The 19524-nt window shown below is 33.9% G+C and overlaps 1 protein-coding gene across 3 annotated transcripts in view; it reads left to right on the forward strand.

The window, feature by feature from the left end:
* Positions 1–19524, forward strand: part of HNF4G (hepatocyte nuclear factor 4 gamma) — a 150311-nt gene that overhangs the window by 75400 nt on the left and 55387 nt on the right. For 2 of the 3 annotated variants that reach the window (XM_025394277.1, XM_025394278.1), the window contains one exon: positions 3915–4034. The exons of the other annotated variant lie outside the window; for it this stretch is intronic. The gene's annotated coding sequence lies outside the window, so the exon portion shown is untranslated. The remainder of the gene's footprint in view (positions 1–3914; positions 4035–19524) is intronic. 3 annotated transcript variants of the gene reach the window in all.

Here is a 19524-nt window from a genome sequence, read left to right on the forward strand (position 1 = left end):
TAATTTCTAGTTCTTCTTTCTTGATCATCACATTTGACTTCTTGACCTTAACCTTACAAATGAAACTGGCTGTCCTTCCTAAGGACATTGTCCCTGTGATTGGCCTTGGCCAAATAATTTTCACTTAAGTTTTCTGCATGTCTTAAAGTATAAGTCTTCATTGTTCCTCTTATAGAGACCTCAACATGCTTTCTGCTTGAACCTTAACAGTACCTTTTGTTATATTTTAATAACCAGATTTGAGTAACCTGATTTGGTCATCTTTGTTTTCCCTTCACTGATCATACACATGTTGAATCTGTATAATGTACAAAGTAGTAAGCTAAGCCTTTAGGAAGAAAATAGGATACCTATAAACAATAGTCCTTGCCTAACAGTATTTCACACTTTAGTTAAATTAGTAATAATTACTGTAGTAAATCAATTTCATATAGAAATCAATTTCAGTTCATCTGTACCTTTGTAGATGGAAGCTGACCAAATTCAAGCAAAAAACAAACAAACAAAAATTTTCTACACTTAAAAGTTTAAAGTTGATTTTGGAATTTCATTTTCCAAAAGTGAATTTTAAAACTGAGTAGCTGGGCATGGTGGTTCATGCCTGTAATCCCAGCACTTTGAGAGGTTGAGCCGGGAGGATCTCTTGAGCCCAGGAGTTTGAGACCACCTGGGCAACATAGTGAGACCCCATCTCTACAAAAAATAAAAAATTAGCTGTGTGTGGTGGCATGTGCCTATGGTCTCAGCAATGTGGGAAGCTGAGGCAGGAGGATCACTTGAGCCCGGGAGATTGAGGTGGCAGTGAGCCATGATCACCCCACTTGCACTCCTGCATGTGTAACAGAGTGAGACCCTGTCTAAAAAATAAAAACATAAAAAATAAATAAGAAAAAACTGGGTAAAGTTAAAATTCCACTTATTCCAACAATTTAAAAAAAGATTAAAAACCCAGTTGTTTACTCATTTCTGAATAATATAAATGCTTTAAAACTCATTTTGACAACCTTTATATTCCACTATAACAATATTTATCTTGGGACAGGCTCCTTTTGCCAACTTGCAGACAGGTTTTTCTTTTACATGTATCTGTACGTGTGGATCAGCGATTCTTTTTTTTTTTTTTTTTTTTAATTTAACATGCCATTGGCTCTAGAAGCTGCCATGTTTAAGACTTTCAGGATAGATACATATTTGATCTTTTATATTTATTATTTGGTTTGTACACATAATATCACTGATCTGCTCAACAAATCTTTAATGGCTTCCAGTCATTGATGTAAACAAATCTGAAATTTTCTGTCTAGCTCTCTCTAAACCCTCCATAAAATAGTCCCACTCTTACTATCCAATCACACTTCTCACATATCCTTTCAAACACTAATTATTTGCCTTTCTTCAACCCAAAAGTCCTCTTTTCTTTTGCCCACCAAACAAAATCTACCTATTTTTTAAAGCCCACCTTAGAACCAGTTTCATGATCACTCCAGTTCTCAATTATAAATTTTCTTCTGAATTTCAGGACTAACTAGAATTAGAATAATTTCTTTTCTCATTTGTTGATGCTAATTAAGATTATCAATATTTCCCTCCACAAAGATTGGCTCCTTGTATTAGTTCATTCTCATGCTGCTATAAGGACTTACCTGAAACTGGGTAATTTATAAAAGGAAGAGATTTGACTCACAGTTCCTCAGGGATGGGAGGCCTCAGGAAACTCACAATCATGGTGGAAAGGGAAGCAAACACAGCCTTCTTCACTTGGCAGCAGCAAGGAGAAGGGCCAAGGAAAAGAGGAAAAGCCCCTTATAAAACCATCAGATCTCTTGAGAACTCACTATTACAAGAACAGCATGAGGGTAACCGTCCCTATGATTCACTTACCTCCCACCAGATCCCTCCCACATGTGGGGATTATGAAAACTACAATTCAAAATGAGATTTGGGTGAGGATACAGATAAACCATATCACTCCTTGAGGGTAAGAACACTGTTTTATATTTTTCTTTATGTCTTTAGACTCTAGAAACAAGGGTCACTTATTAGGGAGTTGAGAAATCGCTGTTGTTAAATGTAATTTGACAAAATTGGTTATTGAACTTTCTTTTCTTTTGCTCTTTTTTTTTTTTTTTCTTTTTTGAGATGGAGTCTCACTTTGTTGTCCAGGCTGGAGTACAGTGGCATGATCTTGGCTCACCGCAACCTTTGCCTCCCAGGATCAAGCCTTCTGAGTAGCTGGGACTACAGGTGTGTGCCACCATGCCTGGCTAATTTTTTTGTATTTTTAGTAGAGACGGGGATTCACCATGTTGACCAGGCTGGTCTTGAACTTCTGACCTCAAGCGATCTGCCCGCCTCAGCCTCCCAAAATGCTGAGATTACAGGCATGAGCCACTGTGCTCGGCCTCATTGGACATTTTGGACAATAAGCTTAGAACCATACAATCTTTCTTAGGACTTAAAACCATTAGGGACTTTAGGGATTAACATAGGAAATTCTTCATTTTACAAATGAGAAAATTGCGATTTACATGGGGACAGTCTGGATCAGCCATTGTTAATAGCCTTTATCTCAGTATCTTTGATAGCCTTTCTCATTCTATTTCCTCAAATTTAAAAAATGGAATATAGGGAGTGTGATGTTTTCTGCCTGTTAAAAAGTATGAAAAGGCACTGTTTCCTCCTTGGTTTGGTCAGAAAAGCAGAAAACACTTCAGGAGTTTGAAGTAGAAGGGATTTAATTCCAGGAACAAAATGCTCACAAAACAATGGAAGACCTGGAGAAACAGAATCCAGGAAAGACCACTGTTAGCTTTTATGCTCACCACTCACTTTGGTGAGTCAAGAAGCTCCCAGCACTGATCAAAGAAAAGGCCTCCAATATGGAGGTGGCTGAATTCTAGAAAAATAACCCAGAAGCCACAATAACATCTCATCTTTGGTGGAGCCACGTGTTTATTCACCTGCAGTTACTGGAGGAATGGTAAATCTCCTGCCTTTCTTCCACCTTCCAAATTTTACCTGAGTACTTCTAAATGGCAGAATCTGTTTTGGAAAGGAAACTTATTTTTTAATGTATTAGCATCTTAGTTATTTATCTCAATGGTTTGGTGCCTTTCAATTTAAGGGCACATATTCCTAAACATGTCAATAGCTCACAAATTATCAATCTGCTCTAATACTAAACAGTAATTGATATTTATAATAATAGAATTATTAGTGCTGGAAGACACTAGAGATAAACTGAACCTCATCTTCTCATTTAAAAGACTGAAGTCACATACCAATGGTGTTGAAGAGCCAACCTTTTTGACCTACCTCCACGGCCCAGATGGAGTGTTTTCCTGTTATACTTGTCTCTGAATTTGCCTACTGCTTTATACTTACATTCAGTTGAACTCTATAACTTTCTGATTTAATAAGGATTTAAACTACCTAATTATTTAGTGCTAAGACCATAGTTGAGTTTTATAAGACACTTAAAAAAATTGTACGTGGGGACATACACACAGGTGTAAACTAAAAGGGAGTTTAGATTGCTCATTGCTCTTCCAAGGTGAAATCACCATTTTATCTGATGACTTACAAATGAAAAATTTGACCAAGAAATCTATTTAGTCAGATTTCTCAATGTCATGAATGATCCTCCTGGTAACCAGATATTATGTCTGTCATGAGATGACCACTTATTTCATGTTGACTTGTTGTTCTGTATGGAACTTCCTGTGGCACTAGAGTTTTCTTAAGTATAAACCATTCCAAAATCACACTGTTATTATGGGTTGCTTTGTACTCAGACTCTCTAGTATTCCTTTTGGGCTATTGGTCTTTCAATGTGCAGTTAGGGGATTAAAGTAAATCATTTAATCCATGCAGCATGTCACTCAATAGTATACTTTTGGAAATTGTTTCCACAGGAGCACCAGCGAAACCAGCCAGTCTGAGATATTGACACTATAGAAAAAACTGACAGCTTACTCCTTGTATTGATTCTACTCTTCTCTACAAATATAGACTCCGTTCCCTACCACAGCCTTGTAAGTGGTGCCTGCTGAGGCTGCTAAATTGCTTTGTAAATTATTTATTACTTGGACACCTTGTAAAGATCCTTTTCCTTCTTGTCTGACTTGCTTGTGCTTTCATACATACTAAAGGTCTCAAAGTGTACACTGACCACAGCCTTCTTAGGAAATCCTTTCCTTCCCATCGTTTATTACAAATAATGATTTTCCTTGCCTATATTATGATTATGCCTTTTGTCATTGGTTTTTATTTCTGATCTATTGCTTACAAAATATCATAAAAGTTTATATGCACAGGTTTGGAGGCTGGCACTGGGCAATTAATTAGCACATTCTCAAATTAGAAAGTTTGAAGTACTTAAAGAACATTTATTTATGATGGAAAAGAATTTCTGTTAATAAAAACTGTTTATCAGAGCAAATGCACATCTTTAATTTATTCACACTTATGTAGTAGAGTCAATGTTCTGAAAAAAGATGGTAAGTATTTTCTCTCTTCCCTTGATTATTTCTTCTTAGGTTTTATTTTATGATTTTCTGAAGAATTTTAAAAATGTTCATAATGTAGATAATAAAAACAATATTTTTTATCCAGTAAAAAAACAATTTGAGCAGATTGTGATTGTTCACTGTCAGCTAACTGAAACCATATACTCACATATAAAATACTCAATAGAAAATGTCTGTGCTTAATAATTTGCATTTTCCTCTCTCCCTCTCTTAGCTTCCTATATTAGTCGGCTCAGCACTAGTATAAATTTGATGATTTAGGTCCAGAGTTATTTCAGTGCCTCTTAAAGTTTGGAAATCCAAGAAGCTACTCCTCTCATCCATCCCTCAAAATTCATTAGCTTGTGTTTGGAAAGTACAGGGTTTTCAATCTCGTCTCTGCCATTTATGAGTTCTGTGACTTTAAGCAAGTAAATTAGCCCTCATAAACATCAACTTCTACTATGAAGTAGTAATAATAATAGTAATTATATCTATCCTAAGGAATATTGGAAGAAGAAAATGTGATATATTTGGAGTGTTAGAAGAGGCATCTATTAGGTATCAGTGATGTTTACAACATGTTGCTGATACAAAATTTTTTTACTTAAGGATTTAAATTTATGATAATTATATTTTATACAATACCAATAAATACATGTTGAGAATAAAAAATGTAGTTAGTAATTATACACTAAAATCATAGTATCTTGTAGGCAACTTTTTTAAGTCATAGAAATTTGAGAAGCACAAAAACGCACTTCTAAAATCACTGTAATTCTTTTTCTTACCTTTCTTACCTTTTTCTTTTCTTTTCTTAACCACTGTGCTTCAAAAGACATTATCAAGAAAGTAAAGAGACAATTTATCGAATGTGAGATAATGTTTATAAATCTTATGTCTGATAAGGGTCTAGTATCCAGAATATATAAAGAACTCTTACACTGCAGCAATAATACAATGAAAGCTCAATCAAAAATGGGCAAAGGATTTTAATAGGGGTTACTTTAAAGACGATATATAAATGAACAGTAAGCACATGAAAAGATGTCCAACATCGTTAGTCATTAGGAAAATGCAATTTAAAACGATGAGATAATGCTTTACATCCCCCACAATGGCTATAATGAAAAAGGCAGAAAGTAACAAGTGTTGGTGAGGATATGGAGAAACTGAAATCTCATATATTACTGGTTGGAATGTAAAATGGACAACTGCTCTGGGAAATGTTAACAGTTTTTCATGAAGACAAACATAGAGTTACCATATGATCTAGCAATTTCTCTTTAGAACACGTACCCAAGAACATTTAAAATATATGTTCATATGAAACATTACATAACAATGTCTATAGCATTGTTCATAAAAACTGAATAGTGGAAATAATTTGTATTTCCTAACATATGGATAGGAAAATGGATTATATTCATGTAATAGAATCTCATTCAGCCATAATAAATGAAGTGTTGATACCTATTACAACATGGATTAGCCTTGAAAACATTACACTAAGTGAAACAAGACACACATGTACACAAAATATTGTACAATTCCCTTCAGATGAAATGTCCAGAATGAGAAAATTTAATAAAGAAAGAATATCGATTAGTATTTTTCAGGGGGAAGGGGAGGGAGGATGGGCATGACAGTTAATGTATATTGGCTTTTTGAGGACTGATGAAAATGTTCTGAAATTAGATACTGGTGATACTTGTCCAACCTTTTGAATATACTTAAAGCCACTAAATTATAAATAAATATAATAAACATATATATACATATAAAATGTGTTTATAGTTTATTATATATAATTATATTAGATTTTATCCTGGGAAATTTTAATAAAAAAGACTAACAAGGGAAGAATAATGAAGAGTACCAGATTTTAAAACATATTATAAAACTACAGGAATTTTAAAAGTTTACAGTCAGACAAGGTGGCTCATACTTGTAAATCCCAGCACTTTGGGAGGCCAATGTGGGGGGATCACTTGAGGCCAGGGATTTGAGACAAGCCTGGGCAAGATAGGGAGACCCTATCTCCACAAAAAATAATAAAAAAATGATCCAGATATGGTACGCACACCTGTAGTCCCACTTACTTGAGAGACTGAGACCAGAGGCTCAGCCCAGGAGTCTGAGGCTGCAGTGAGCTATGATTAAGCTACTGCATTCCAGCCTGGCTGACACAGTGAGATCCTGTCTCAAAAAACAAAATGTTTGGTAATATTTGGTACATAATATACAGATCAGTAAGTTGAAACAGAATCCAAATATACTCCTAAACACACACACATAGTTTTGTTATTTTTTTCACATGAAAAATTATTGAAGAGATTTTCTTCAGTAATGTTGTGTAGACATTTGGTTCACATTCCATCAGAGAAAAAAATTACATCGCTTACCAACTTCACATATTATGCCAAAATATATCCCAGATAAAACAAAATTTTTAAAAAAATGTTAAATTGACAAATTAAAATGGTATATACTTATGGTATACAACATTGGTGTTTTGAAATATGTATCATGGAATGACTGAACCAAGCTAATTAATGTATGCATTATCTCACATAATTATTTTTTTCATGATGAGAATACTGAATTTTTTTTTTTTTTTTGAGATGGAGTCTCGCTTTGTTGCCCAGGCTGGAGTGCAGTGTCACAATCTCGGCTCACTGCAACCTCCGCCTCCTGGATTCAAGCCTCTTGCCTTACCCTCCTGAGTAGCTGGGACTACAGGCATGCACCACCATGCCTGACTAATTTTTGTATTTTTAGTAGAGATGAGGTTTCTTTCACCCTGTTAGCCAGGATGGTCTCCATCTGCTGACCTTGTGATCCACCCGCCTCGGCCTCCCAAAGTGCTGGGATTACAAGCCTGAGCTGCCACGCCTGGCCCTCAAGTCTATGTTCTTAGTGATTTGCAAGTATTATTAACTATAGTCGGCATTTATACAATAGATTTCTCAAACTTAAAAACAGGTTTTAAACATAAAATAATGTATATATAGAAGTTGTGTGAAAGAGAGAGAATTGAGAGAACATGTTTTCCCTGATCCTTATGAGGATACCCTGTATAAACACAGTAAAACATAGAGATAACAAATAATAAAATTTGACTTGATGAATTTTATAAACCTGCATTACAAAAATAGTAGTTTATAGCATATTTTAGATAAATGTTAATTTTAATATGTAAAAAGCTTTTATCAAGTGACAAGAAAATAACAAACAGCTTAATGGGCAAAGGACAAAAACATGTAGCTCAAAAGAAAAAGTAAGCTTTAAAAATATACTAAAATGCCTCATCCTGTACAAATAATTAAAGAAACACAAGGGTAAACAACAATGTAATACTGCTCTTACCATTCAGTTTTTAAACATGTCTTTTAATATTTGGTATTGAAGAGGTTGTGGAAAAACAGGCATTCTAGTATGATATATTGTTGGAGTGTGTGTAATTATTATAATTGCTTTGAAGTAATTTGACCTAAAAAAAAAAGAGGTCTATACCTTTGACTCAGAAATTCTTTCTTTAGAAAGACACAAAATGTTAGCAATTATGTTTGTAGGCTATTCATGATATTATCTGTAATAGCAAAAGTCTGAAACTGTCTATTAGTTGGGGAGTAGTCCATTATATGATGATATGGATACATTTTCAAACAAAATATGCAAAACCAAATGCATATTGTAATATATTTGTACTTTGAAAGTCCACAAACACTTATACCTATGCAGTGTTTACTTGCATACACTTTTTCTGGACAGCTACATAGTATCTATGAAATAGTGAGATATTATTAGGAAGGGCAGCAGGGGGATCTGAAAGGAAAAAGAGATCACTTTTCATATAGAAAACTCCATAGGTAAATAATTCTCAAATATTAGAAACAATTTTCTGTGGCAAAGGAAAGCACTGGTTAAGAGAGCAGACTTTGACATTAGAGAGCCCTGCGTTTGTGTTTGGTTTTGCTGCTTACTAAGCCTTGGGCAAGTACTAAAGTCTCTAAGCCTCAATTTCCTCTCTGTAAAATAAAGAGAAAAATGGTGATCACCTACAGAGCTATGAGTATTAAATAAATGAAAACATGTAAAGTAACACAGAGATGTCATAGATTGATCACTTAATTAATGCCATATTATTTTTATTGCTAATAGTAAGAATGATAGTTCAAGAAAGTTGGGTGTACAGTGTGTCTGGCTTCCAATGATAGACGTTGTCAAGATATTTTTGCAATAGCTTCTGGTCTAGATCAGAGCTTTTTATCCTTGGTGCTGTGATGAGCTAATGTGTCACAGTCATTGTTGTTTGTGTTCTGAATAATTTGTTACTTACAATACTTTACTGAAGTCTGAGGCTTGTTGTTTGTTAGAGCTCAGTGTTGCATGTTAGAATGTGTTGTACCTATAAATACTCTTACTCTCTTGAATTATAAAATGATTTTTTGAGTCAGACAAAGAGGAGTGGAGTCCTTATAGTACTTACAGGAGTGGAGAACTTACAGAGTTCTGAAAATTGCTGATAACTCTGGGTGTGCCAGTGAGAATGCGTCATGTATGAGAAAATCACATGGTCACAAGCTGTAATCTTTTGCTGTGGATGGGAACCAGTTTAAAATTAGTAAAGAGAAAGTTCCAGGTCATCTAAAGGCCTAGGAGTAATTGTGGATTATTTTTAGAATACATGAATCTAAGTTGTTTCCATAATCCTAAAAGCTAATAAAATTCTGGGTGTGCTGGGAGGCCAAGGCAGGTGGATCTTCTGAGGTCAGGAGTTCCAGACCAGCCTGGCCAACATGGTGAAACCGCGTCTCTACTAAAAATATAAAAATTAGCCAGGCATGGTGGCACACACCTGTGGTCCCAGCTACTCAGGAAACTGAGGCAGGAGAATCCCTTGAACCAGGAGGCACAGGTTTCAGTGAGTTGAGCTGAGATTGTGCCACTGCACTCCAGCCTGGGTGACAGGGTAAGACTTTGTCCAAAAAAGCAAAAACAAAACAAAAACAAAAAAATCTGGATATGATCAGGGAAGAAAACAAAACATATTTTTTTACCTTTTATATTAACAAACGTTTCCCCCTTTAAAATATCAAAGATAGTTCTGGTTACTAAATCTCAAGAAAGATTTTAGAACTGGGATTACTAGGTCAAAAGTTACAAGTATTTTAGTAACTCTTGATATATACATATGTATTATACACTTACACACATATATACACATATACATATACGTTTCATAGGAGGGCAATTTACATTGTTATTAGTGTTGCACGAGTGATATTAATTATCTGCAACACATAATGTCATTTACAAAAAGTTCATTTTCTAGGCATAATATATTTTGAGGTTAATGCACTGTAATTATCATCAAATTTGGACATTTCCCAATGTTAGTTTTCTATTTATATTTCCCTTTGTCTAAGTTGCAAGTTTATATTGTACTGATGATGATTTGTTGATTATGGTCTTTCTATTAGGTCTTTTTATTAGGATATTTTCATTACAAATTAAAATGATCTCTTATTACTTATTTATAAGTAACCCTGGGATTTTATACAGTGAATTGTGAATCGTGGAAACTAGTGTGAATCTCTAATCTCTTTCACTTTATAATATTGTACTTTTGAATTATACCTACTGCATTTGGTGGGACAAGAGAGGAAAGATGAGTGAATATTTCTTAATTCCACTCATTAATGTAGGTGATTATAGAAACTTCTACCAGAATCTGGGATATGCTCAATTCTTAACACTCATGGTTATCACTGAGAAATTTTCTTTTCAGAGGGTTTTATGGATAATTTACTAGGGTTTGGAGGGAAGGTCTCTGTTTCTCCGTACCAACCTTTTCTGAAAATGTTAGTTTTCAGTACGAGTACTGGTTTTAGCCACTAAATATTGGTAGTTACTGATTTCTAAACTCTCAACCCTTCTGCTAACTTGTTGGTGGACCTTTGACAAGTCACTTAACTTCTTTGTCTCCTCAACCGTGAAATGGAACATTAGTCTGAGATGTCCTTAAGCTCCTTGCTAGCTGTGCTTCTTTCCTGATTCATTTATACTCTGCGTTTCTTGCCTGTAGATACACCTTTGGAATATGCAAATGAATGTGGACTTGTCTGTGTTCTAACCTGAGTTGGCTTCTCTCTCTACATCATTCTTTAACCCTTATTCCAGCACAAGACAAACAGTACAAAGGTCTCAAAAGTTTGGGACCTCAGATCCAGAATGTTTTGAAACGATATTCATTCACTAAAATATGAACAAAGTTAAAGCAAAATATTTAACAACATCGTTTTACCTCCCAATCTTTTTGTTTCAGTTTCACTGCCTTGTCATTTACAAACATTTATAAACGTGCCTTATGATAGAGTTATTCTGTAAACTCTGTAATGCAAGAGTTCCAAAAAAAGAACATAATACAAGAGCTGCAAATATACATATTTGGGAATTCTCGACACTTTTTTCATCTAGTTAAAAAATCATCTGAGGAAGAATGTAATGAATTCATTTAACTATGAGTTATATTTTAAACATTTTGTAGAGACACGAGCTCTGAATAATTAACTCTGTTACTACTCAATAATTTAAGTGGAATGACCCTTGACAGTCTGTTTGTAATAACTAACAGTGCATTTTAATTAATTTTTTAAAGTTAGAAATGGCATCTCTAGAGTTTAAGATTCTTGGGGGCAAAATTGAACTTTTAAAATTGGTTAGTATAGTGGGTTATTTTTCTTAATGAAAATAAAACTGATTTGCATTTTAAAAATCTGGGTACACTTTTAAAAATGATTATGTCAGTAATTTAACATTAGGCATATCTTAGAAAGAATTATACCTTTTCTTTCTATATCTTCATACCAATCTTCTGGTATATAGAAACTAGGTAGTATAAAAGTTAAATAATTGTATACCTGAAAAGTCGAAGATTTAGTGATTTTAAGATTTTAAGAATCTGAGTTTGAAATTTCTGTCAAAAAATATAAAGCTAATTTTATAAAAATGAAAGTTCAGTTTATAGGATAGCAAGAATAAAACCTATCATAAAATGTACAAGCAGCTTTAATACTAAGTTTAATAAGCAGGAAACTTATCTTCTACATTCACTGGCTGTTTATCTTATACTTGAACTTCTCCCTCATTTTATCCTTTTGAATAATACTGCACTAAAGTGAATCTCTGATTAATATTTAAATGTACATGGGGAGAAGTGGGTCACCTAATCAGAGAAAATAATTAACAAACCACCTCATTCTCATATCCCTGAATTCTTACAAGGAGGCGTATATTTTGATTACTACAGTGTAGTTCCCTTTGACCTCCTTTCTAATTCAAAGCTTATTAGATTTCATGATTGAACTGGCTCACTAACATTTAATTATAGTTCTTAAATATTTTCTGAATGTGCTCTTATGTCCTGGATTTTTCTAAATTCCACTTTTCTTCTCTCTTAGAGTAGCAAAAGTTAACTGGTAAGGATTATTTTCCTCTTCCAGACAATTCTGTGATAGAGTGCAAAAACAAATTCTTGTGGGCTAGGCAAAGTTCTTTTTTGGCAACTGTAACAACAACAACAACAGCAAAAGCTTTTTATGCAGTGGCTGAAAGATGAGATAGGTCTTTATGTGTTAACGTAGAATGATACTCATGTTTTGATGGTTGAGCATTACAATTTTATTTGGACCTAAAAATGTTACAGGTTTATGAAAAGAACATATATAATAGATGATAGATAGATAGATAGATAGATAGATAGATAGATAGATAGATAGACAGAAATTCTACATGCGTGTTTGTATGTTTATATGTGAATGTGTTTGTGAAATATACATTTTATTTTGTATATACATATAGATTATATGTAGGAATTATAAATGGACAGATATTATCTATTTTTATATGTAATCTATCTCCTTAATTTCTATTTTATTACAATCTCTATCTCTATGTAGAAATTTGCCAATGAAGAGGAAACTACTGACTTTTAAAATTCTTTCTTTCTTTTTTCGTGATGGAGTCTTGCTCTCTCGCCCAGGCTGGAGTGCAGTGGCGTGATCTTGGCTCACTGCAACCTCCACCTCCTGGATTCAAGCAAATTCTCCTGCCTCTGCCTCCTGAGTAGCTGGGATTACAGGTGCCCACTACCATTCCCAGTTAATTTTTGTGTTTTTAATAGAGATGGGATTTCTCCATCTTGGCCAAGCTGGTCTCAAACTCTTGACCTCGTGATCCACCTGCATTGGCCTCCCAAAGGGCTGGGATTACAGTCGTGAGCCACTGTGCCCAGCCGACTTTTAAAATTCTAATTGACATAAATTTTAAAGTTTACTTTAAATTTTTCATTTGCAATCAAAGCTTATGTAACTTTTATAATTAAAAACATGAAAAGGTAGTGATGAGCATTGCTATTCTCTTTTCAATAATGCATTTTATAAAACTATTTGATATATATAATAAAGTTATAAAATTTGTTCAAAAAGAATTAATTCATCAAAATTTAACTAGTTACAGGTTTTTAAAGTACATGGTGTTTCAGAATAATTCTAAGCAGAGATGTGCAAAGTTTAAGACAATTTTAAACTTATTCAGTGACTTAAAACATTAAAAAAAAGGAATTGTCAGATTTCTGTGTAAGAAAACTAAAATATGTGGAGAATTTAGGAGTTTTTAAATTAATTTATAGTTTGAACAAAGCTTGTGAAAAGGATTCCAAAGTTAATTTTCATATAATAAAGAGAATAAAATAATAATTTTGAAAAAAAGATAAAAATAAAAGGGAGAATAACCATATCAATGGCTAAACAACATTATAAGAATACAGTGATGGTGTTGGAACAGGAATAGACAAACAGAATATTTTAACAAGTAGACTAAATGACCCTTTTCTGTATACAGAAAACCCCATCCTTCTAGGACAGGCAGGGAGATTGGCCCAGGAGCTCCTTTCCTCTACTCTCTGGCTCCAAAAAGAACTTTTCCATGCTCTATTTGAGAAAAGGGGCTGGGCACAAGCCTTGAACAATTTTTTTAATCTTGTAATATCCAAATAAAATATGTTTCTGTGACGATTGACATGCAGGTACAAAAACATTTACTTAAAAAAAGAAACAAAAGGAAGCTAGATCTCCATCTTACACCATGGCCCCAAATAAATTCTAAATATATTAAACAGTGACATAAAATATTGGGCCTTAATAACTGCATGAAAAATTTATTAAATCTCTTAAAAAAGAACTTTCTAGTTTTAAAATTATTCATTTATTCAAAAGCTATTGAAACCTCATTTTTTCATCTAGTAGATATACAGCGTTAAGACAAAAGAACCACTTTTCAAAGAGCTTAGAATCTAGCTGAAAGCACAACTCAAGTATTGACAATAACTATTGATCTTTATATTAGGGGAAGAACAGATTGTAGTAAGGGGAAAGACAGGAGCTATAACCACGTAGGAAACACGGAGGCAAGAGAAAACATGAACTGAGAAGTTCATTAATATTGAAGGTTAGAGGGGAAGAGATGAGTGGCAAAAGATGGAGCTGAAGAAGGCCAGAACTGAGTTTGAAGTGTCTTGTAATCCATGAGGAGGAATTTACGCTCTATCCTAAGAGCAGTGGAAAGCTATTGAAGAGTTTTGAGTGAATGATGTCATGAATGAATTTTAGAAAATTCAGTTTTACTGACTTATAAGAAAGATGAACTGGAAGTGACTATAAGCCTGAGAGTCTGGTTAAGGAGACACACAAACAGAAAATTACAGAAATGTGTGCTAAGAGGGTGAGTTTAAGGTATCATGGAGGATGACATACCCATAGGACTCCACTTATTTAGAAGTCAGCTGAGGTCTGTAAGCAGAGAAATCAGAAGAGGATTGGCGGGAGCAAGTTGAAATATTTGTAATTAGGCTTGGGGTCAAATTCCTAGTTCTAGTGTGCTCTAGATGACTAGAACACATCCGAGGGAAGTGTAAGGGGAAGTTTTCATTGTGAAGAGCCAAGGACTGAGCCAACATGACAAAGAAGTAGAAGGTGGAAACCCTTGGGAGTCAAAGATTCATATTTGGTGTCCTGGATCTAAGATTTGTCTGAGGAGACCACATGCCAAGAGGAGGTGTATATAAAGACTGGAGAGACTAACAGGAATTCTGCAATTAGGGTTGGATGTGAGAAGCCTGAACATTCTAATGCCTATTAATATAGTGCATTGTGGAACACATATATTTTAATAGTCATAGTCATGATTCATTTGGAAATCGTGCAAAGTAAGACTTTTAGATAAGACTCATCAATGGAACTTTATCTTCTGTCTCTCGTATGCTGCATAGTATGCTGCATAATGATGTTCTGGACAACAAAACATAGTCACGTGATGTATAATGATGTTTTGGTCAATGGTGGACCACATATAAAGATGGTGGTCCATAGGATTATAATGGAGCCAAAAAGTTCCTATGGCTAACGATGTCATAGCTGTTATAATGTCATGGGGCAATGCATTATTCACATGTTTGTGGTGATGCTGGTGTAAACAAACCTACTATACTGCCGATCATATGGAAGTATTGCACATGCAATTAGGTACAATACGTAACACTTGGTATTAGTAATAAATGACTATGTTGCTGGTTTATATATTTACTACACTTTTTAATCCTTATTTTAGATTGTACTTCTACTTATTAAAGACAAATTACTATAAAAGAGCCTCAGGCAGTTTCTTCAGGAGGTATTCCAGAGAAAGGCATTATCATCATAGGTGATGACAGCTCCATAAATGTTTTTGTCCCTGAAAACCTTCCAATGGGACAAGATATGGAGGTGGAAGGCAGTGATATTGATTATCCTAACCCTGTGTAGGCCTTGACTAAGGTGTGTGTATTTGTCTTTATATTTTAACAAAAGTTTAAAAAGTAAAACAAATTAAAAATTAGAAATAGAAAATGTTTATAGAATATGGATATCAATAAAAAATATTTTTGTACAGTTGACAACGTGTATGTGTTTCAAGCTGCTTTAAGAGTCAAAAAGTTAAAAAAACTTAAAGATGTAGAAAGTAAAAATGTTATAGTAAGTTAAGGTTAATATATTTTAAAAAACATTTTTAAATAAATTCAGTGTAGCCTAAGTGTACAGTATTCATAAAGTCTGCAGTAGTGTAAAATAATGTGTTCTAAGCCTTCACATTCACTCACCACACACTCACTGACTTACCCAGAGCAACTTGTATTGTTGCCAAGTTCCCTTCATGGTAGGTGCCCATGACAGGAGTACCAATTTTTTATTTTTTTATACTGCATTTTTACTGTACTTTTTCTATATTTAGATACACAAATGGTTACCATTGTGTTATAATTGCCTATTGTATTTAGTACAGTAATACATTATGCAGACTTGTAGCCTAACAGCAATAGACTATAACATACAGCCCAGGTGTGTAGTAGGTTATACCATCTAGGTTTGTGTAATTATACTCTATGATGTTTGCGCAACAATGAAATTGCCTAACAATGCATTTCTCAGAATATATCCCCATAGTTAACATATTTCCTGTGTGTGTGTATATATATGTATTTATATATTTTATGAGGTTGGATTCTATGTAATTAAAAATAATTCTGAAATTAAAATTTAGCATGGTGTTTCTTCATATTTATCAATCATTTTAAATTGCTGCCTAATGGTTTATCCATCTAGCACTTTATCTTTTTATTTTGGCATCTTTTGATGCACAAAAGTTTTCTTTTTAATTTATGTAAGGAGATGTATCACTATATTCTTTATGGTTTGTGCTTTTTGCATCTTTTAGTATTATTCATTTTTCTGTTCTGAGACAATAAATATATTTCACATTATAATTATTATTATATTATAAAACCTTGCTTTTTACATGTAAGTCATTAATCTACATATGTTTGTATTTGGGATTTCATTTTATGAAATCTCACTCTCTTTTATGAAACCACACTTTTTTTTTTTTTTTTTTTTTTTTTTTTTTTTTTTTTTTTTTTTTTTTGAGGCAGAGTCTTGCTCTGCCGCCCAGGCTGGAGTACAGTGGCCGGATCTCAGCTCACTGCAAGCTCCGCCTCCCGGGTTCACTCCATTCTCCTGCCTCAGCCTCCCGAGTAGCTGGGACTACAGGCGCCTGCCACCTCGCCCGGCTAGTTTTTTGTATTTTTAGTAGAGACGGGGTTTCACCGTGTTAGCCAGGATGGTCTCGATCTCCTGACCTCGTGATCCGCCCATCTCGGCCTCCCAAAGTGCTGGGATTACAGGCTTGAGCCACCGCGCCCGGCCCACACTTTCTTTATAACATGTACATTTGCCTTAATATGTAATTGGGAGGTCTTTCCCTGTTCTTCAGAATTATCCTGGCCTCCTTGGGCCTTTTTCTTTTCTACTATATATCAATTATAGAATCACTTCTTAAAATACAATTAAAACAGTACTTACTGTGGGTCAAAGTTGAATTAAAGCTGTAGATTAACTTGAGCAGTGTTGACATCCATGAATATGGTATATGTTTGCATATATTTAGCTTGACTTTAATAAGATTTTAATTTGTTCTGCATGATTACAATGTACCCTAGTGTTTTTGTTCCTTTGGTGCATGGAAGTATTTTATTTCTTTCAAATCTCATTGTTTTTTATTAGTTTATTGGCCAGTGCAGAGGAATACAATAGATATTTGGTTTTTGAGTCTACATCTAGGAAATTCATGGAATGATTTTGTTAATATTATATTGTAAATTCTTTTGAGTTTTCTATTTGAGCAATTAAATTGATTGAAAATAATGATACTTTTCTTCTTTTCAAATCTTTATGTTTTTAAATTTATTTGTTCTTGAAATTTCTCTCTTGTTAGAGCCTCTAGTAAAATATTTAAGAAAAGCAATGCTAGCAGCCATTTTGTGTCTTTCATGACACTAAAGGAAATGATTCTAATTGCCTTTAATGAAATGTTTAGTTTAAGTTATATTAAAGAAGTTCATTTTTGTTTGCAGTTTGCTACGTTTTTATAGTGGATAGGTATTGAATTTTACCAAACGACTCTCTTACTTAATTTTAGATAAACATCTTTATTATTATTATTATTATTTGAAATGGAGTCTCACTTTGTCGCCCAGTCTGGAGTGCAGTGGCGCGATCTTGGCTCACTGCAAGCTCCGCCTCCTGAGCTCACGCCATTCTCCTGCCTCAGCTTCCAGAGTAGCTGGGACTATAGGAGCCCGCCACCACGCCCAGCTAATTTTTTTTGTATTTTTAGTAGAGACGGGGGTTCCTTGTGTTAGCCAGGATGGTCTCGATCTCCTGACCTCGTGATCCGCCCGCCTCCACCTCCCAAAGTGCTGGCATTACAGGCGTGAGCCACCGTGCCTGGCCAACTCATTCTTTCTTAGAGGCAAAAAGTCCTGTAATTCCTCCTTCAACTTAATGGAGTTAATAAAACATCTTTATTATTTTAATCTTTTAATGTAGTGAATCACATGAATAGATTTGCAAATATTGTCATTCTAATGTTCTTACAATATATTCAATTTGGTCCTGTTGTATTTTATTTTTATACATTGCTGACTTCGTATGACTTCTGGTTTATGTTCTAAAAGAGTGTATAGATGATTGAGGTTATGTGTTTTTTGAATGTCTAATACAATTTGCTTATAAAATTTCTTAGCTTGGAGTTTTATTATTAGGTAGATTTTAATGAACTGATAGAGTTTTTTCTTTTTTCTTTTTTGAGAAAGAGTCTCGCTCTTGTCCCACAGGCTGGAATGCAATGGTGTGATCTCGGCTCACTGCTACCTCTGCCTCCTGGTTTCAAGCGATTCTCCTGCCTCAGCCTCCTGAGTAGCCAGGACTACAAGCTCCTACCACCACCCCCAGCTAATTTTTGTGTTTTTAGTGGAGACAGGGTTTCGCCATGTTGGCCAGGCTAATCTTGAATTCCTGATCTCAGGTGATACGCCCGTCTCGGCCTCCAAAAGTGCTGGGATTACAGGTGTGAGCCACTGCACCTGGCCACGTTTTTAAAATAGTGATGACTTTATTCAGATTTTCTATTTCTTGTGATTAAATTTGTTAAATTTGTTTAGAAAAATGCCCATCTTGTGATCAAATTTGAGTTCAATTTGTTTAGGAAAATTGCCATAAAATTGTTCAGAATATTCACAGACTATTTTTGAGCATCTACTATAATTCTTATGTTTTGTTTTTAATGTCTAACATTCTTTGTGTCTTTTTCCTTTTTTCTTAGTAAGACTTGCCAGATACTTATTACCAATTAATTGTCTTCACAATAATAAACTTGACCTTGTCAAGACTCTTTACTTAATCTTTGCTTTTTTATTTCAATAATTGACACATTTTTACTATTTTATATCTATTGTGTTTTTTTCCCCTGCTGCTTGTTTTCTGACTTTTTAAATTGTACTTGAGACTCTAAATTTTTCTCCAACTCTAGTTGTTTCATGCAAAAGTAGATGTTTTTTCTTACTTTGCTTTCTAATTTCTAATTCAATTCATATTATTTAGATTAGATTTTTCTTAATGTTTGAAAGCAAGTGGACTTTTTATTATTTTATTTTTTTATTTCTGATTTTATTATATTTTATTTAGAGAATGGGATCTATATAATACTTTCTTTCATTTTTAGGTTAAGACTTTCTCCATAGTCATTTTTTTAAATGTTCGTGAATCATTGACAAAAAAGCGTATTTTCTAATTGTCAGATGAAGGCTTCTGTATATGTGCATTCTATTAGTTTGTTATTTTTTTCTCCTTTATCTATCAGTTGCAAAAAGATATGTATCGAAGGTTTGAATTAACATTGATTTTCCACTTTTCTAATTTTTTCCATTCTTGCTTTGTATATTTCTAGTCTATATTAATGGATAAATAAGCTAAATATAAGCTTAGTAGTTTTACTTTCCATTGTAGTATGTTACCATTACATAGCGATTCTTTTTCTTTCATAATGCTTTTTTTGGTCTTGAAATTTCTTTTTTGTCTAA

Source organism: Theropithecus gelada, chromosome 8 (genome assembly GCF_003255815.1).
Source record: "Theropithecus gelada isolate Dixy chromosome 8, Tgel_1.0, whole genome shotgun sequence".
In the NCBI taxonomy this organism is placed as follows: Eukaryota; Metazoa; Chordata; class Mammalia; order Primates; family Cercopithecidae; genus Theropithecus; species Theropithecus gelada.